Consider the following 21,037-nt stretch of genomic DNA (forward strand, 5'->3'; position numbering starts at 1 on the left):
GTCATCAGTGACACAACTCAGAAAGGATTTTAATTAAGAACATTACCAAAACAAGGAGGGGCAGAACCATGACAACCAACTTGGTCAGTTCCCTGATCCTCTTTAACTTCCATTCTCCAACACATCGGTTTTTACACCCCAAAGTGGCTCCAAACCTCCCAGCAGCACTGGCACAGAACTGCTGGATCCTGCAGAAGACAGAAATAGCTACCTGGACTATCTGGCAGCACTGGAAGTACTGTCCTGCCATAAATAAGCTTTAATGTGCTTCACTGTACCTTTAACCCTTGGTCCAGCTTCCTCACCATTTGCTGGGGAAGCTGCTTTGATACTGGATCACGTTGTAATTTTTAAAATTAAGAATTTGCTTCTACAGCCATTCTTTTACCTTCAAAAACTCAAAATGGTATCATTTTTAAGAATGTAAAAGCAGGGCTACGAGGAATCTGGAAGATTAGGATAAAAATGCTTTGAAAAATGTCCAAAAGGCAATGACTTTGAATTAAAGATAAATTAATGCCTGAGAAATCTAATCCATGTGAAACATCATTTATTAAGTGAGGGAAGTGAGAGCCCTGACCATCTGACATTCCAAATTACCACACAAATCACCCCAGAGGATACTTTAGTAGACCCACAGACAAAAATTAAGCAAGCTTCTACAAATTGTTCCGTAACCACAGGTAGAATTGAACTATACAGCTCTTGTTTAAGCATTCCAGCACCCTCTGAAACTGCACTGGTATCAATAAATATTTAAACCTTTAGGGACAGTGACTCAGGACATCACTGTACAAGGGACTGTACAAGCCTGAAGACTGCCAAACCAGACACCATGTGCACCTTCCAGTGAGGGGCTAAGGTGAGACTTCTTTTAGCCCTGCAGTAACATCATCTTAAATTTTAATTTTTAAATCACTACTTACCCTGCTCCTCAGGCCTATAATGTTCAAGTAGCAGGAGGTATTCTTGATTTCTCTGTCTGCACAAGTGGTTTTGATATTGCAAGTTTAAAATATACCCTAAAGTGCTGTCATACACAAAGAGTGAACACTGCTTCTCCTTCTTATTCAATTTGAGACAGTAATTAAAAACAAAACCCAAAACCTCAAAGAAAGGAGGTTTTAAGTCCTGGAGTTTAAGTCTTTTTCTGCTAAGTTGCAACCTCAGTGTAGCAAACCAGGCATCAAAAACCCCAGTTAGGTGGGATGGATTTTTCCTTTAAAAAAACCTTTCTTCCATCGAGTCCCTCACACAGGGTCAGTCAGCAGACACACAGTTGGCATGGAGAAAACATGTAAATAATTCCCTGCACTAGCAGGGTAACATTTTCCTGTCTGCAGTGGTGGGAACTATTTTAAAAGCAGCTCTGAAGGCCCATGAAGTGTGCAGTGTGCCAGCTCTCCTGCTGCTCCAGCCAGCGCTCTGCCACTTCCTCTGGCAGTGCCCAGCATTTAACGGATGCTTTGCTCCCGGGCAGGACCCGATGGGTTTGTTTTGATTGCAAACCTACAGCAAGCTTTATGGCAGCCTGGCAGTCCAACAACTCCTTGGTTTTGTTTCCCCCCCCCCTTGGTATAGTATTTCTGCGTGGTTACTTGGACATTGATCAACATCTGGCAGAATTCCAGCTCGGCAAAGAAACAGCCAGATAAATCCTCCCATCAGGGAAAATTATCGAGTTTGAGAGATGTTCCTTGACCTCGCTGTTATCTGCATTATTTTTATTTACATTACAGTAGCACACAGAGGCTGGGCAGAGACCAAGGTCCCTTAGCAGTTCACACTCTGCACACACAAAGACCCTGTTCCTTCCTCAAAGGGCTGCTCACAACTCACACTTTACACCACGGTGAGGTGAATGCCCAGAGCCCCCCAGTCAGCAGACAGACCCAAAATTTGCCAGCAGGGCAGTCAGAGCAGTGTCCTCCAAGCTGCTGCTCCAAGTATTGCTTCCCCACATTGGCTCCTTGCAGCCTCCAAAGCAGATTCTCAGTCTCTTTTTTCCCAACAGTTGGAAGTTTGGTCAGATTTGCCACCACGTGCCACTGCCCATGTCAGAGAAGCAGCCCAGCCTTGGTCATCTTGCCCTGACTTTCTCTGCAGGACAGGTTTAGCACTACTAAACCTCAGTACAAAGTCAAGTAAGGTTATTAATGAGGGTTGTACCCATTTCATTCTATGGCTGTAGAAATTAAGGGCTACATCAGTCTCCTCAGAAGGAAACAAAACGTGTGGATGCCTCCTTTTCCTCCTCCTTTGCCTTCCCTTCCCAGCCCCGCACAGGAACTGAACTTCAGGCATTTCAGTACCTACTAACATGTCAGCAGAGATGGTGTCTTCAAACACAAGGGATGTGCAATTTGAGAGCAAGACTTGAGGACAGACGAGTTGCTTTATCAGCCAACCCTGCCCTGGCAGACAGACACACTACACACAACATGCCACCCCCTCAAGACACTGGGATTTACACTTTGCTTCACTGCAAGAGCTGGGAATTTGGCTTGCAGTGCCCCTATGGCGCACTGCAGCACTTTGAAAGTCCATTCAGCCATCCTTGCTGTCTCCCAAATCATTAATTCCACACTTCACAGATTTGCTTTTCATGCATGTTATTTTGAGCACCACCCTAATAACATCCTGAGACTGGGAGATGCAACTGTGTCCTGAGCTCACCTCTGCATGAGGGAGGGGAAAAGATCACAGCAGATTAAGTCAGTTCCTTGGCTTTTGACTTGGTTGGTTTAATGCTTATTAGATTATGCAGATGGCTTTCCTACCCTTGGTGTCTCCTTGGCTATTATAAGAGCAGGTGTTTCCTCAGTAAAGAGCCTGTGGGCTCCTAACCAGTAGGTAGGAATCAGCCAGGAATAACTGGGAATTTCAAGGGTCTTCAGTTTTGATGCCTACTCAGTGCTCCCTGCAAATCACGCTGCTGTAAGATCTCTGACGAGATGCTTTCAAATCCAGGGGTATCCAAAAGTCACTCTAATAAAAGCTCTGGAGACCTATAAACACTGTTAGGCACCTCAAATAAAGTGATGGACTTTCTGATAATTTGAGGCCAGAGTATTTCTCTCCCCCAAGTCACTAAAGCCACAGGAAGCACCTTCTGATCAAGTCTGAGCAGGAATTTAGCTGCATGTCACACAAAAATCAAATGGGGCTCAACTGATTTCTAAAGGCTGCAGTTTCAAGTGCAGGGAGTGATGTTTAACACTAAACTGAGTTCATTTTCATAGCTTTGAATTTGGTTTTGAGAACAGTTTTAAGAGACCAATGTCAATAATGAATTAGGCATGGTTGACCTTTCTTTGTGCTAGGGAGTACAGAATGACCTCTGGACTTGTCTTCCTGCCCTGCTTTTTGTGGTCCCCTGAAAACACAGAAGCAAATTTCAACTCAGACTATGTTGGTTTTGTGCAAGCTCCCGAGTTACAGGGTTTTGTTAAAAAGGCTACAGGAGGAAGGAAAAGTGAGTGGTTACAGAGCTTACTCTGTGCTGAATTCCTGACTGAAGGGGCTCAGCCAGCTTTGAGACCTGACAGCAGTAAGGTCTGGACTCACATAAGCTGAACTGCACTTGCAAAAAATCAACCAGGAGGTACTTCAGCAAATTAACTGGGTGGCCTATCATGAAAAAGTTAATTTAATGCTTAGCTGTAATAAATAAGATCCATGAACAGGTTCCAGAGTACTTGGAGTAGCTGGTGGCTTGCACATCCGAATGGATGGGAATGGGTAGGTGTTTAACAGGAAAATGCTGGTGGTTGTGCCTCTCACAAGATACACAAATTACACCTTTATGGCAATGGAAAAAAAAAAAAAAAAGTTTGGCTTTTACATAAGAGATTTGGCATAGCAAGTGAAGTGTTTGGGATATCCACATGTCTGGGCAGACTCTGCTCGTGCCATTTTTGCCCCAAAGGGAAAGGTGGAGATGCAACGGAATTACCTTGTGTGACCCACGGGGCTGAATCCACAACACTTAACGGGGGGCAGAGCCAGGGAGAAACCAGACAGCCAAAATTTACAGAGGAAAGATCCTGCTTAGAGCAGATTTTCCCTCCTACCCAGTGCACTGCACACTTATTTGGCAACTCCTAGCACTTGTAGGGGTGACTGCAGCCCCCCAAAAGCCCCTGTGCAGCAGCAGCCCTGCAGCTGGGGACATCAGGCAAAAAGGAAGCACTGGGAAGGTGCTGGCACATGGCCACATACCATCCATGCTCTCAACGTGTCAGGAGCAGGACGAGGGGCAGGAGAGCTCAGGGAGGCAGGAATGTGGCTGAGGGCACACTGGAAGTGCAGTGCAAACCACAGCACAGCCAGCAGCCCAGTCCTCTGGGATTCAGGAACCACTTCAAGCCTGATCCCGCCAAGTGCTCAGCAGCTTTCCCCTCTCACTAAGCTGCAAGGTTTCTGTGGCTCAGCACCTCACCACAGAGGGTTTTGCAGACTTATCACCTGCAAGATACAACTAATTGGTCAATCAAGATAAACCTCTTTCTAAGGAAGATTTAAGCACAGGCAGGAACAAACTTAAGCTCTGCACACTTTGTGGTTTCTCTACCTGAGTCAATTCCTTTTCCAGCTGTTAGAGAGAGGTAAAATGACAAAGGACGTTCAGTGCTCCGTGTCTGGGGCTGCAGATTCCTGTCAGGATGATCAGAAGTGTGGGTGCTGCCAGTGCCTCAGTCACAATAGCTGGGAGAGCTGAGGGAGTCAGTGCCACCCAGCCCTGCAGAAGCAGCCTCTCCCTGCAGCAGAACAGGATCCCAGCAAGAGAAATCCCACTGCACAAGGGCAAGGGGTGCAGGAGCATGGAGATCCTGTTCTCTGCCATAGCATTTTCTAAAACAGCACAAAAAGAAATTGCAGCCTAATCAAGAGATATCTCCAACTTTACATTACAGTTGGCCAAGGACTGGAAAAATTTTGGTGACCCCAAATTCAAGGCTTGCTGATGGGCACAGCAAAAGACTCCCACATTCAGTCACAACTTCTGCAGGCTGGCAAGTTCTGCAAATGCAGAACTGGCACAAATGCTGTCTGCTGGACTCCTTCTTTGTTATTCCACCTCTCTCTTGTTTCTGGAATTAGTATCACTTTAAGCTTCCCAGAAGGACAGAATCTACTCTTCCACTTCTACTCACCTCCGGTTTGGCATTCAAATCAATACTTCAAGAATAACCATAACTACAAATCCATTTCCTCACCTGGGTTTGAACCACAGCCAGCCTTTCTAAGCACCCTTCATGTCAGCATCACCAACTGCTCTGAAAGTGGGAGACAAACTGTGTGACAAGCTGATGTTCCTTCAGCTTGAACTTCCTTCTAACAGAGCTCAGTGGCAAAGAATCTTTGAATTCCTGCTTGCCCAGCCATCAAAAAAATGGAGCTGCCACAGCACCTGAAGCAAAAGAAAACTCTCACTTGCTGAGAGCTGCTAAGAAGAAATCACCCAGCTAAAAGTGCAGGAGCCAACAGGTCCATCCTGGACACACCACCCCAGTGACAAGCAGCAGGCTGAGGCTGTTAATCATTTCAGAATTGGATGATAATGCTGAATAGTCTTAACCTGATACTCAGTGGCTCCAGCAGAAGTCAGCCCGGGGCTGCTTCTACTTGTATTCCTTCAGGAAACAAAACTGGTGGATAGAAACAGATAAATACTACCAAGCAGGTAAACTGCAAGAGGAAACAGGCAGCTAACCTACACCTTCTGGGAGAAAACAAAACATAGAGAAAGTCAGCAAAAGAAAGGAGTGATGAACAGAGTGAGGAGACAGAAGAGAAAGTTCCCTCTTTCATGCAGTTTAAAAAAGTGACTGATCACTGGCTGCTGTTAAATGCTGGATCACACCCAGACTACTTTTCTGAACTGCAGGCTAGAGCATCATAACCCATCTCCTTACCTGATTTCCCATATTTCCCCTATTCCTTTACAGCCTCCCTTCTCCAAAGCACAACTCCAACAGTGATGCTCCTGATCATTCATCCTGTGCCTCCAGCAAACCGTTTTGCCAATTTCAGGTCAACACTCCGTATTTCAGATAAATTATTAAAAAAACAACCAAACTAACTGAAATAAGAAGAAAAAAACCCACACACTCTGGCCCTGTCCCAAGTTTCAGCTGATGCATGCACAGCAGCAGCATTTAGGTACAGCCAGGAAAGAAGAACGTGGCAACACTCGTACAGAGTCCAGAACTCCTAATGGGATTATTTTACATCTATACCCTCATTTTCTGCTTTTTAAAGGATGTGATGTGCACAGTTAAACATTTGAGTCCTGAAAAAGTCAGCCCTTCCCCTTTTTAATCAGCATATGGTGCTCTGTGTACTTTTAGAGCATAAGGAAAAGCCTCAAACTCACTCTGTTTGATTCAGCAGGCAGTGAATAAAGGACACAGAGCCTTTCCACAACAGGTTTTGTCATGATTGTTTCTTTCTCTGCACTTTGATTTCCAAAAAAGAGAGATTATTGGACAGAAAGCTTTTTGAAGAAAAGTCTAAAAAAAGGAAAAGAAAAAGCAACAAGAGCTCAACTACTTCCCTGCTGGGCAGAACATCTCTGAGCATCTGCTGTACCTGCACAGAATTACAAAATCCCCTGCTACAAGCCAGCCTGCTGCCAGTTCTGACACCCCAGCCTGCAGGTTGGTTATCCCCCACTTGGAAAATGGGGATATCAATATTTCCACTGCCATCTGCAATTAAAGTCATTAGCCTTTTCCCACGCATTTATAGATTAACCTCTTCTCAAGTGTTATGGCTGCACCAATTTTAAAGAAAGGGAAAAAAAAGAATCAAGAGCACAAAGGAACTTGTATTTACAGGGTGTTCAAATGCCATCACTGGGGTTTCTGGGAACAACTTCTTGATTAAGTACAACACTCCTTGTCATTGGAAGAAAGTGCAAAGCTAAAACTGCCATCTGCTTTATCCCTTTGCCCACACTGCAGCACTCTTTAAAAACATTTCTAAAAGATAAACCACAACACCCAAAAGGTCTTTAGTGGCACCTGTTAGGGAGGGGGGGTTAGATACAGCCAAATTCCACTTCCAGCTGAGTTTAAGAGGCTACAGAAACAGGAAGATCACCTCTTCTTTGTGAAATTAAGTACAGAAAGTATTCTGAGCAAAGTATAAAATACAGAGCCCTTGCAAATAGCATGTAATTCCTCTGTATTAGCTATTTAAAGGGTTGTTTCCTGCTCTGCAATTCTCCCTTATACCACCAGTTCTGCAAGGCCATATATCAGCATTATTAATATGATTTACAAGTGCTACAGATGTTCTCCTTAGGGGCAGCTTCATGAAAACATCGACAGACTTCTAATAAACAGACCCAGATCCATCTGTTAACTTGTTTGAAGCATTTCACTGTACAGAGCAGAACCAAAGTGATTCATTAGAGAAAATATCTTCATCAACAACCTCCCCTAAACACTTCTTGTGCTCCAACACTTTCTCCTACTTAACTTTTAAATTTGTATTTAAATGATTAAAGTTACTATTTTGAAAAAGAACAGATTCATTTCAGGACAAAAAGCATTACAAGTGTAGTAGAAATGGATGAGCTGCCACTGCTTTAAATCATGCTCTGGGTTTACAACTACAGCACTGCACCTTTTCCATGCAAAGTCCACCTAAAATCAATACACGACAATCAAGTCAGTTTAAGGGGATGAAGGATGAAATGAAAGGGATTGAATTACCATGACATAAATATACTGCTTGTTAGCTGAGCCACAGTAACGTTAGAGCTGCTAATGGGGCAGGGTAAGAGCCCCCACACAGCAAGGGAATTACTGCAGCTCTGCAGGCAGAGCAGCCACTTGTTACACCTCACCCTCCCATTTAAGACCACCACTCATCCCCTGTGCACACTCCCACCAGCTTGGCTTTATCTGTTTCCAAAGCAATTGAAGTGCCCTGTGTTTGAACAAGCACATTGTCCCGGAATAACTCCGTGTGTTAACTTAAAGCAAACACAGCCACACAAGTACAAAAGGCTCTATGGGGTCTACTACTTCCGATGAAAAGTGATTTTGCTAAGGTTGGGTAGATCCATAAACTTGCTCAGCTATGCAAGGAAGTTCCAGGTCAGCTGAGGTGTGAACAAACTGTGGTAGTTAAGCTGCTGTCGCTCCCTTAGAGAGCATCAAAGCAGTTTTTGAGCTTGAATTAAATCCCCAAACGGTCTGCAAAAAAAAGGAAAAATTTGGATCTTAAAGTCTATTACCCCTCCCTAGGCAGGGAACAGAGGCTGCTGATTCAGGAAAAGAGGGGAAGGTGCTCCCTGCTGCCTCAGACCCCCAGGGAACAGTGCTGAGGGCAGATGGACAGGAGGACACAGGCTCCTGCTGAGAGCACCCACGGCTTAGAGCACACAAGCCCTAAGCTGCTCAGAGCTCCTGCATATGGATGAAGCTCAAGTCCAAGGAAATATGACCATGACAGTGTGGACACAAGTATCCCAACTGATTCCCCTGTGGCTTGTTCCTGCCCAGGAAAGGAATACACTTTCAGCACACTAGCTGATCCATAATGCTCCCACTCACTCAGGCAAGCACTTACTCCAGGGGAAACTCAGAGGAGCATTCCCTCTCTCTTCATTGTGAAGTGCTGCACTTGATTATTTCACAAACCCTGAGCACGACTGTAGCAGCAACAGAAAAGCTGTAAAAAGCAGTGCTTTCCAGGAAGGAACAGCAAAAAGCAATGCTTTCCAGGAAGGAACAGCATCCTCCACTAAACTCAGACACAATTCTTACACACGTGCTCCATTTACCACTTTCACTACAGCTCACAGCACAACACAGTTCCTAAACCAGCCTTGGTAAGCAAAAAGGCAGCTACATCCTACAGCCCCTCCCAGCAAAAAGCTCTGGACTGCAAACTCTGCACTTGCTTATAGCCAAACCAATGGACCAGCGCAGTTTTAGAAAACAGATTTATCTCAGCGTGGCCATATCGATGGGTTTTGAGTAAGGGAGATCCCCAACCAGGCACCCTCTGTGGTGTTACACAAGGATGAGCTGAGCAGTTGAAAAGACAAAGTACCAGCAGGAGAAATGTGCATTCTCTTCAATCCAAGCAGGGTTTGGTTACAACAGGAGAGTCAGCCACAGTGAAGAACATCTCAGCCTGTACATCTGTGCCAGTGCATGCTCTGCATGGATGTCAGTGCAGCTGCGTCAGGAAAGCTCTCCAAGTGTAGACTTCAAGAGTGGAACTTTTGTGGAAAAGTGGAACTTTTTTCAAGAGGGAACACCCTTTCCTGCCCCTGCTTCTCTCTCTTTAAAGGAAAGGCAGGAGCAAAGAGGACCATTCCCAAAGCAGACAGGTATCAATCACATCCGAGTCTAAATCTCAAAGTTTGACAGTAAATGGGATCAGTGCAGACAGGGAAATTTCTTCCAGATCTGTCTCTCAAGCACAGAAATTTCACCTCGCAGTAAATGGGATCAGTGCAGACAGGGAAATTTCTTCCAGATCTCCCAAGCACAGAAATTTCACCTCAGATTGTCTTTGCTACACCTGTTGCAATGGTGGTGGAGAGGAGAAAACCCTGCTCCCAGGAAAGAAGAAAAACAAACTCCTCTGACCAGGTCATCCGTGCTGCTGAAACCCTTCCAAATATGACAACATCTGCTGAAAAGAGTCCAAGGCCTGGAAAGGTGCATAAGGAACCCAAAATAGAGGTGAGTAGTTTCTTCAATCAGTATCTAATAAAGAAGAAGGGAAAAGGACTACTAGAAAACACAGCACATTACAGAGAATTTCTGCGCTGCTCTCCAGAAGAATTTGCATCCTTCCAGCACCGACTTTAGCAACAAGTGGGTTAAAGAGTTAGCGTGCCACAAAAAGTTTTTCACCTCCAACAGGCACTAATGATTGACAAAACAACCCTGATGTCGCAGTAAGATCCTGTGGAATGAAAGCTGGAGATGCACAGACCCTTCCAAAATGTCCTGACAGCTCACTGAGCAGCACAGCACACAATGGCTCCCTCCCAACTCCCACAGCTCCACTGCTTGCAACAGGGTTCTGGGCTACTACTAAAGAATAATGTGGCAAATTGAAATAAAACAAAACCAAATCCAAAAAAACACAACACCACGTACAAAACAAAACATATGGCTCATGGTAATGATTGGGAAGCCCACTGAGGATTAATGAATTTTGCAAATTAGCAAAGAAGGAGCAACCAGGATTAAAGAGAAACAATCAACAACACTGAGATGCAAAACACTCTCTGTTCATTTATTTAGCAAAGTGTAGTTCTGCCTGTGCTGAAAGCACCTGATAGCTTACCAAAGAAGACAGAGTAATATATTTTGTAAAAGTAATTAAGCCTTTGAAATACGAGACCTCAGTACATCACTCAGCTGCTGCCGAGGAGAGGGATTTGACTCCCAAGTTGTTTGTGCTGTCAACAAGAGCGATCAGGCTCCCAGATTACTCCTGGGAGGAGGAGTGAGATTCTAGGAGTGCAGCAGGGCTTGGCTGCAAACCCACACCCCACTGCACAGGAGCCTCCCCTCGAAGGGAAATGGTAAATATTAAACAGCATCATTCAGAACACGCAGCAGGTAAAAGATGTGCCTGGGAAAACTCTGGGAAGCCCCAGCCCAGAGTGTGCACTGCCTTCAGCCTCACAGGGAGAGACCCTCAGCTCAGGCAGGCTGCACCCCTGGCCTGCAAGTGAGGTTTGAGGATACCAAAAACCCCCATTAGACTCACTCCATCTTAAGAGACTAGTTTTAAACACAGAGTTCTTAACTCAGCAAAGAGGCCTCTTGCAAGATTATTAAGAACTGTGATTTGTGTCACTGCACACATCAGTGCAAAGACATTAGCAGCTACGAAGCCCACAGATATACTTGCATTTGCAGACACTGACTAATAACAAAATCAGCCTTCTTTAAAGATAGACAGTGCAAGGGCAAGGCTGCTCAGCACGCTTACTGAGCTGGAACTCAGACTTCAACATGCTTTTCCTCTAAATACTTTTTAAATGACAAGAACTAAAGTTTTTGTAAGCACTTTGGCGCTTAAATGACACCAGTTTTATTTCCAGAAGCCTAGTTTTTATTTGAAGATAACAGAACAAACACTCCAGAGTCAGCTTTGAAAACACCCCTCAGACACTTCACATTGCACGTGCATTCTTTCTTAATTTAAACTCTGCATGCATAGGTCACTACAACTAAAAAGCTTTTCACTGCCATAGCTACTGTCTCAGCACTGAAGAGACAATATTGCAATCAAGCTTATGCTGAAGATTGTATAAGACAGTTACCCCCTGCCCAACCCTTTTATTAAACATTGTCTCAAAACACTAAATAAGCATGAGTATTTTTATCCAGTGCAGACTAAAGAGAAAGAAATACACAATCTTAGCATTTCTTCCTTCCAAAAAGGAAGGCTTTGAGGTCTGGAGTTACTCTGCTTCAGCAGGAGCCTCCCAGGGTATTATTAAAAACTCCCCAAACTTATGTGCTAAAAAAATTCGAGACAGCCAGCAGTCTGCCAGTGCTGTGATCTGCAGATCAGGAGGCAGGACCTGCATGCACAGAACACTTAAGCAGTTAGGGAATTGTAAGCAATACAGATCATGGCTTTTTCTGCTTGTAAAGCAACCAAACTGCTTTGGGGACTTCTTGTTTGTTTTGATCGATGCGTATTTATTCTGCACTTGTCACCCAGATCCTGCAGCCCATATGGTAGTCACCAAGTCCCCTCTAATACCTTGGCTTAGCACTGTGTGAATTAAAGACAACAGTTTCAGCTTTAAAACTAAACTTCTAGTTTCATGTAGACACACCCCCCAGCACACTCACACTGTACACATTACAAAAATTAATAAGCATATTAAAAACGTGCTTCTCTATTCCCAGCAAGGAACAGCAGGTGTGCTTTGCTAATTATGTCAGCTCCTAACCTGCTATTATTTACCAGTGTCAGGGAACTTAACAAAAAAAAAAAAAAAAAAAAAAAAAAAAAAAAACAACCCCAAAACCTACATATAGAAGTTTGAAATATTAGTGAAGCCATCACATTTGCTCATCCAAACAAGTTTATTTTAGTAACTTTTGGCTCCTGAAAAATCAACAGAAAGGAACACCCACACTTTGGGACTGTCACAGAACATTTATCCCGAACCTGACAGAACACATTCCCCACGCTGTCAAAAGTCAATTGTGGAGGAAAACACGTTCTGAATTAACACCCTGCGAGACCCAACCACGTAAAGACGCGCACAGACCCGCGACCTGAACACTACAGCTTTGTTTGAAAGTGAAACCAAGCAGGCTACAAATAATGCTCTATCCCCAGCGCCCAGGGAGGTGCCAAACCCAAACAAGAAGTATGAACGGAGGAGAAGGACGGCTGAGTTTTGAAGTTTTACATTTTATTATCGGTAGCATTATTTATAGCGTGACACTTCTATATATAAATCTGCGATCTGCGTTTCTTTTTACATCTAGAAAACATATCAAGTTTAAGCAGCGAACCCTTGGGTTTCCATTTATTTGCAAAAGTTTGGTAAACACCGGATATTTACACGAGCGGAACAGCTGGGTACACACACACACACACACACAAATAAATGCATGCGGACACGACAACACGCGAAACGCGCACTTTCCAGCCCATCATCCGCTGCCTGCTCAGACCTTTTTCCAGCTCCCAAGCCAGCGGCGGGGCCGGGGAAATGGCCGGAGCAGGCGGGCGCTGGCCCAGGGCTGCGGCCGCCCCGGGCTCCGCTCCGCGCCCGACACAAACGCGGAGCCCGGGACCGCGCACCGCCGGCACCGGGGGCTGGAGGCTGCCTAGTCTCCCACCCCTTCCTCCGCGCTATTTTTTAAATTTTTTTTTTCCTCCTCTTCCCTCCCCTCTTTCCCCCCCCCCCCCCCTTTCTTTTTTCCTTGTTTTCAAGAGCGCCTGCAGCCCTCCTTTTCTTCGCCCCTAATTTTCCCCTTCAAAAGATGGCGGGCAGAGAGAGCGAGCGAGGGAAAGAGAGCGAGAGAGAGGGGGAAGAAGAAGAAAAAAACAAAAAAAAAAAAAAAAAAAAAAAAAAAAAGAGAAGAGAAAGAAAAGAAAGCAAGCCCGTCCTGCGTTGGGGCGCGGGGCTCGGCGGGGCCGCGGCTGCGGCCGGGGCGTCTTCGGGCGCTCGGCGAGAAGGGGAGGGGGAGCAGAAGATGGAGAAGAAGCGGCAGAAGAAGAAGAAGAAAAGGGTGGGCAGGAGCGGCGGGGCCGGGAGGAAATCAATGGCCAGGCTGCAGCCAGCCCCGCCGCGCTTTGTTACAATTGTGGCGGCGCACAAAGGCTGCGGGGCCGCGGGGAGCGACGTGGGGCTCTCGCAACAAGAAGGAGCAGAAGAGAGGAGGGGGAAAAAAAATTTAAAAAAAAAAAAAAATCAGCATTGGCCTTTCCCAAGTGGGTTTTGCTTTCCTCCCCCTTCTTCCCCGGCCCCCCTCCCTCCAGAAACCATGGCCCAGTGCTAGCAATGCACACCCAAGCATCTAACAAATAAAGGGAAAGATTAAATAGATTACTTTGCCCCGGCAGCTCCAGCAACGTTTGCCTTACAGTCCCTCCAGTTGCTCTTCTTTTTATCCTCGGCAAGGCAGTATAATAGATGCGCTACAGCGCCCGAGCGCTCATGCGCCGGGGCGCAAGGCCATGTGGGCACCGTAGTCCCGGGCCGGGCCGGGGGAGAAGCGGCGGCCGCAGCCCGCACTACAAGTCCCAGAAGCCAGCGGGTCCCCCCCGGCCCCCCGCGCCCTCCCCGGAGCGGCGGGCAGGGGACGGGAACGGCAGGGGTGATGCCCCGGTCAGCGGGCGGCGGGGCCGCCCAACGCGACGTCCCCGGCGGGGGAAGCGGCTGGCGGGGCTCGGCGCGGGGGACCCGCGGCACGGAGCCGCGCCGAGGTGGCGGCGGGCGGGTGTCCCCCGGGCAGACATGGCCGGGGAAAATCCCGGCTTCCCCCGGCCGCCCGCGTCGCGCCTCCCGAGGTACGAGCAGAGGCTGAAAAGTGCGCCTGGAAACGCGCGTGGGACCCACGCGTGCTGCGGGAGGCCGAGCTGGAAATCACAACTGCTCTCGCCCCCTTGTTTGTATTTTTTTTTTTTTTAATCGCGGTTTGCATTGGGTAATGCGCTCTCGCAGGTATTACGCAACAACTAATACGAGCTGCAATAAAAATAGCCCGCCGCCGATGCACGCTGGAGTAGCGAGCGGCCAAAAAAAATCCATCAAGAAAACCACAGCCCGATGTAGTTTGCACTGGTTGGTGCGTTTCATAACATTGTCAACTGCTGAAAACAACAGAAATTAATCTAACGTATACAATAAAAACAATGTGAATTTCACCAGCACACCACCATAAAAGCATCAACAAACATCAGCGCTGTTAAAAACACTTCCAAGTAACAGACACACAGAGCCCATGTCCTAAAGCAAATCCACAACTGCAAACAGAAGTTTAAAAAAAATTGTTATAAGCCAAAATATGATTGAATTGCTGCAGGAAAAAAAAAAATATAACAGAGCTATTGGAAAATAAATGAGGGGAACATTTGAGTGCCAGTATGGAATAAGGCAGAGTGAGGGGATTTCTCTGTGGACACGTGTGCCAGCAGAGGCTGCCATGCTGCTGGTTCAGACAGCCACATGCTGATGCCAATTAATAAGTCAGTTTATTGTAACCATAAGGTGAAGGCAGTTTTACTAAAAGACCTTATTTCCAGAAGATTAGCTTTAGAAAAACACGACCAATGGGACTGAAATTTCTCCAGAGGTATGATATAATCAGAAAGATTGTACAGGCTTAAGAGAATTCCAGTTAGCCAGGCTTGCAGCTGCCTCAGGATGGAACGAATATTGTGCACGTGCCTTAGCCAAACTTCCCCAAAAAAGGGCTTTTTGGCACTCAGCTTCAAGGCTTGTGCAAATTCAGGAACCAGAGACTTGGTCACAACTCTACCACTGTTGGATGTATTTACTAAGGCAGCATTTGCTGTATCTGCATCAACACCCAAACCCCACTCCAGATCAGTGTGTGAGACCTGGGCTTCCTTCCTGCCAGCTGACCCTTTTGACTTGACCAGCAGGTACCCCAAAGACTCCACCCAGAGCACATGGCCTTTGCAGGAACACAAAGCATGAAAGCAGTAAGAAAAAAATTACATTCTGGGTCTACTTAAGGAGAACCACCTTTATGAGCTAGGGTTCACAAGCCTGATTGCCAAAAAGAGAGGAAATCCCTTTGAAACACCACCTGAACTCTGCCCTGCCCACAAGTGTCCTGAAGTCCAGATACCTGGGAGTAGGGGGAAGGACTTGGAGCACTTTTTACCATTGTTCTGCTCTAAGCCCATTTTCAAGGCAATCTAAAACACCACAAGTGTATGAAAGCATTCGAGAGCTGAAGGGAGCCAGGGCAGTTCTTTTGACTGCACTGTCCCGCTCCAGGATGTCCCTGATCCCACATGGATAACCAGAGTAGGAATTCCTGAATGCCATAACATACACAGACACCAAATCAAGAGCATGACCAAAGAGCCCCTAAATAAAAACTGCTGCAGCTCTAGGCATGGGGGCTGGGAAAAGTTGGCAGCTGAAGCTTTCCAAGGGAGGGGGCAGGGAGAAATGGGCTGAGTATTCATTATGAACACTTGGAAAAATGGACTCCATGTATTCTAAAGACTCCTTTTCAGCTAAACCATAATCTGAAAGCTTGGATTTTAAAAGTATTTATATTTTAGTTTGAGACAAACTCCTGCAACAAAAGAAGTGTTGGCTGCAATGTGAGACTTGGCAGAGCCACAAGGAACTGAACAGGGGTCTCCTCATGTAAAGTGTTCAGCAACCCCAGCAACAGACACAGAGCACAACAGCAGAGCAGAGAAAAAGTGGGGAGTGCAGGCAGAAAGGCAGAGACAAGAGAAGCCAGAGAGCAGAAACTCTGTGAGAGCATGAAACTCTCCAAGCTAGCAGGGCACTCACCTCACAGTGAACGGGCACAAGTTCAATATTGGAGTTTGATCCTCACTGCAAATCCACTGTCAGGAGCACGATGATGAAGAGTGCAATAAAAAATTAAATCATGCATCCTTTTGGGTTGCATGAAAACTGCAACCCAAAAGGAGTCTCCAATTACACCTTATCTGCCTTATCTCACCCAGGGTGGGTGTAAGAGAGTTTCATCCCAAATTGTCGTGTTCATTATGCAGCAGGCTGAGCAGGCAAAACAATTCACGTGGGAAACTGTCCCCAGAGATTTCACCACTATCAGCTTTCAACCTGGAACACAGCAGTCACTCACACACCTACCTGTAGGCCTGCAGACTTGTGCTTGAAGAACCCTGCTGCATCCTCCAAGGGATTAGGAAAGCAAACATATTTTGGGATCCCTAAAGCCTTCTTTATGCAAGGCAGTGAGTTTAGATAATGGTTTAGCCAAACAGGCACAGGCTGACTCAGTTTGAATAAGCCCCTTAGGAGGTACAGTGAAATCAAATCAGAACAATTTAAGCTCAAGTTACCAAAGCCAAAGTAAAAGCACTTCAACCGAGGAAGAGTTGTAATCTTTAAATTAAATTCTGAACTGATTTTGTCACACAGTTTCATGCACAAGATGTAACAGGCTGCCTCTTCTGAGACACCTTAACACCAACTTCTCCATAAAATAGAAACCTACAGCAGCAGCTCTTTATTTTCTCCTGCTCCCCAAGCTCAGAGGAGCATCCTAGATTCACCCAAAGCTTCTCAATTGGCCTCTGTGGTCTTTTATGCTGTACCTCCAGTTACCCAATTAGTGTCTTATTAATGAACACCTGCCATGTATTTATTCCTGGCTGTTACAGTACTTTTAACCTGTAATGCCCAGTGGTACCTACATCCATCTCAGAAGCTTTGTGCACAGGCTTCAACAAGAAAAATGTTATTTGTGCAAAACCAGAGTGGTTTTCAGGGCTGTTAAACACTGGCACTTTCTGCCTCTCTGCTCATGGAGTGTTGGGTGTTTTGAAACCAAGAGGGGATGGAAGCAGAAGAGGAGATACTTTGTGGGACAGATGAGTTTTGGGAGGATGGGCCACACTCAGCCTTGTGTGGCTGCACTCAGCAGTATTTAGCAGGAATCAGGGACTGCTGGGAACACCAATTTTTCTGATCTTTGCCATAGGTACTTCCTGCAAGCTTCTGATTTTTACCTGTACCTTTTCCACTATCAAAACCACAGATTCCCACTGCAAGGGGAGATTACATGACTCAGATCACTCCAGTGTCAGGCAGAAGGATGTTGAACACAAGGGGATAAATGCTCTTATTACAACAGAGAGTCATCTTTTCCAATGATCATCTTCAGTGTAGTGGCAGGATTTCCTCGATTGAGTAAGTGTTATTCAGTAAGTTAAGGATGACAGGATTAGGGCAGAGGTTTGAAACAATAATTGCAGTTTGTTCTTCTGTAGTACCTTTCATCTGTGGAATTCACAACAATGCAATAATCCTCCTAACAGCTTTTGTAAGTAAGGAAATATTATGACTCCTGTTTTTCAGCTGAGGAAGCTGAGAGGGAATATGATGATGCAGAGAATCATGGGCAGAGGCAGAATTGGGACTCAGCTCTTCTGACTCATTCTTTGTAGTTCTGAGAGCCTGGACACACCAGTTGGTGAGGCCACCCTGGCTTCTCACTCCCAGGAATGTCAGTGCCTGCAGGGCTTTCGGATCCTCAGTGTTCCCTCTTCATCTGGAGAGGGGTGAGCAGAGCCCCTAGACTGGGAAGCCAAGAGCCAGGATGTCTACAAGCCCCAAAAGGCACAGGAATGTGCTGTTTGAAGGGAAGACAGGAAAGAATTGAGCAACCTAAGACCTAAAGGATCTTGTATAGGTTTATCTGCAAAGTGGAGTTTTGATTGTGATCTGAATGGTGCTCTGGAGTCAGCCAATATCCAGTGGAGGGTCCAGAGGAGATTTAAATAAAGTTCTTCCAGATTGGAAGTTGTCAATCCAGTGAAGCAGAGATGAAGTGTTTTCACTGCAATGGACAGGAAGGGCATGAAGAGCCCACAAAATCTTCTGTGTGACTGTGATGTGTCTTACCAGGAGGCAGCAAAAAGCTTTATTTGGAGGAGCTGGAGACTGGCATACAGTGAGGTAAGATTTATATGTAAAGAAAGAGGCAGAGCAAAGGCCTAAACTGTTGTGAGAGAGAAGGACATGAGCACAGAATTTGGGAATGGAAAAGAAACTGCCCAGCCAACATTGCTACATATCTTTGGCCATAGTTAAAAACGTTCCTTTGGAAATTACCTGCATCTGAATGGTTTTGTTGGACATTCAGTGTGATGTGAAGACCCAGCACCTGCTGTGAACACAGTGTTTGCACAGGTAAGCAAGGCTGTGAATGCTGTGTGTTACTGAGCTGGCAGTTTAAACCAACAGACACTGGAACATGCCAGACTTCAGCTGGCCAAAGCCCCAAAGGATTCCTCTGTGTTTCCTTGCTTTTCCTCCTGCCCCCTCACAAAGACTGGAGAGAATGGCAGAGAGATCCTCTAACAGTAACACCTTCAAACACCTTGATCTGTAAATGACAATGAGTAATAAATAGATTTCACTAAAACTATTTCAGGGGTGTGAGTGAATTGTATTGAACTGGCCGCTCGCTGTGGCTGCAGCCAAAGAACAAAGCTCCTGATTCACACAAGTGCTGAGAACCTGCTGCTCCAGTTGAAGTGGCTGGGAGAGGCAGGCTGTCATCACGTCTGGCAGTCAGAGCGGGCGTGACTCAGGCTGGGCTCTCAAATCAGCAGCCTCTGTGCATTAACTTGGCTGGGGCTGGCATTGAGGGGAGTTTGTGCTGAATCAATAGCACACTGCAGGATTCCAACCCTGTGGGAAGTCTGACCTGCTCTTCAAAATCATGTTTCTTACCAGGTCTTTACTAACAAGGGTTTGATACATGCAGTGTTCAATGATCTTACACTGAAATGAGTTCTTCAACTTCTTCCAGGCCCCTCATGCCTGGATTAAGTGTTTGTACACATCCCTCCCAGGGCAGGAAGATTCCAATCCTACCTGCTCTCCACTGGGCTAAGATTTCCTAGCTTTAAATGAACAAATGTTGGCAATGATGCAAGCAAGACTTAGAGTGTAGTGGGGGAGGTAGAAATATCATCCTGGAAAAGGTTCAGTGTTTGTTTTTAAATCCCAGAAGAAACATATGAATGTGATGTATCTGGGATTTAGGGAAAAAAAAAAAAACCAGAACAGCATGTTAGGAACCACCCAGAAACAGCTCTGTGTCAGGGATCAGCTGCTCTTTAGAAGCCTAAAAGATGCAGCAGGTCTCTCCTGAGTTCTTCCTCCCTGTTTCTGGAGCAGAATGTAACACACAGCGAGTCTGTTCTGCACTTCCTCTGTCTGCTGAGGGGCCCAAGCAAATACAAATGTGAGCTGAGATTGCTAATTGTGCCAAAACATAAACATGGGCTCACACAGCTTGTGAGCTCCGTGTGTGATTACTCACCACTACAAATGTAAGCACGAGCTGGCTTGCAGCAGGCAGGTCTAAAGATCAGGTCCAGGCTGTAGTGAAGTTCCTGAGAGCTTTTCCACAAACAATAACGTCCTTTGGATCAGCTCTGCAGCTCAGGGTTAGCTCTGGCCTCGGTGCAACCTGGGACAAAATCACACACATTGGTCACAGCAGGAGCCACGGCCTCAGCTCCTGACACCCTGGAAAGCACCCAAAGGGACCCCAGTAACACTGGGAGCAGCCACTTCCTTCCAAGCTGAGCCATTTTCCTCTCCCTTTCATCACCATGGGAAGCTGATTTCCCACAAAAACTTCGGACAGGTGTCTTTTCCAGTGCACTTGGCACATCCCCAAATTCAGGCTGTTTGGAAGCAAAGGGAATGAAAGATTTGGTGAGGGAGAAGCCTGCCAAGCCCCAGGCTTTTCCAGAGTTTGGACAGATGTCACATCCTGCTGATCCCAGCTGTGGAAGCCTGGCCAGGGGAGTAAGAAAGACCCGCACAGATGACTCATAACCATCAAGTGAAATTTAATCCAAATTTTTGTCTGTGCAGAGCCCTGGGGATGTTCTGCAGTCCCAAAGAAATGCCCCTGCTTGTGCTGTTTCTGAAAGCTCCATGCTATCAAAAACCCAGCCTGGCATGGAATCAGGTACTTAATGGAGTTTATCATATTTTAAACTAGTTTAAAAAAAACATCCAGGACACTTAGAGGCTAAGAGGTTGTTTAGGATTACACTTATTTTGTAGTCAAGGCTACATTTTTCAGGTTCCACAGAGGTATTATTCACAGCAGATAAGGATTTTTATACACGCACATAGATGTTTTCTACACACATATATTTATATGTATTTTCTACATATACAGAAAAATATCAGGCAAAAATTCCCAAAGCAGACACTGAGAGGCAAAATACAAACTTATCTCCAACATGAAAAACAAAAAACACCCTGCCACAAGGAAGTTCTATAAATAGCATTATACTGCTGATTTGCATTCTCCCATTTTATTTCATATTGTTTAAAAGACTGAAAACATTAAGCCAAAACCATCTGCAAGAATCAGCACCAGGGATTTTACTGGATTTGTTCCCTAATATTGTTCGGGTGACTGTGCAGCTCTTCTGTGTTTTACCTCCCTGAGTTTAGAGGGCAGGACTAATTCTCCAGATTTCTGCTGCAGGATTCCAGGCTGGAGGAGAAGGGCCTTGGCTTCACTACACCACAGTTTGTTTTTTTTTTTCATCTTTTCCTTTCTCAGCTGCCACTAGAATTTTTGGAAGCCAAATATCTTCCTGTGTTAAAGGGCCAGTGAATGACACACGTCTCCTTTGCTTCCCTCTTAACTGAAAGCAGACTGCAACGTGTGGGTTCAGAAATAACCCACTGCTCTCCAGAGAAGTGCTTCAACACATGTTTAACTCTAACTGGGCTGTTTGGCCTTAATAAATTAAACACTTCTCTGAGTCA

General features: G+C 45.7%; 1 protein-coding gene across 3 annotated transcripts in view; it reads right to left on the minus strand.

Annotated features, from left to right (window-relative positions):
• BRD3 (bromodomain containing 3) overlaps positions 1 to 13,721 on the minus strand; it is a 40,544-nt gene extending 26,823 nt beyond the window's left edge. For all 3 annotated transcript variants that reach the window (XR_005956509.1, XR_005956508.1, XM_041484052.1), the window contains exon 1: positions 13,575 to 13,721. The gene's annotated coding sequence lies outside the window, so the exon portion shown is untranslated. The remainder of the gene's footprint in view (positions 1 to 13,574) is intronic.
• Positions 13,722 to 21,037: the final 7,316 nt, after the last annotated feature.

Source organism: Pyrgilauda ruficollis, unplaced genomic scaffold (assembly GCF_017590135.1).
Source record: "Pyrgilauda ruficollis isolate IOZ18807 unplaced genomic scaffold, ASM1759013v1 scaffold62, whole genome shotgun sequence".
Classification (NCBI taxonomy): domain Eukaryota; kingdom Metazoa; phylum Chordata; class Aves; order Passeriformes; family Passeridae; genus Pyrgilauda; species Pyrgilauda ruficollis.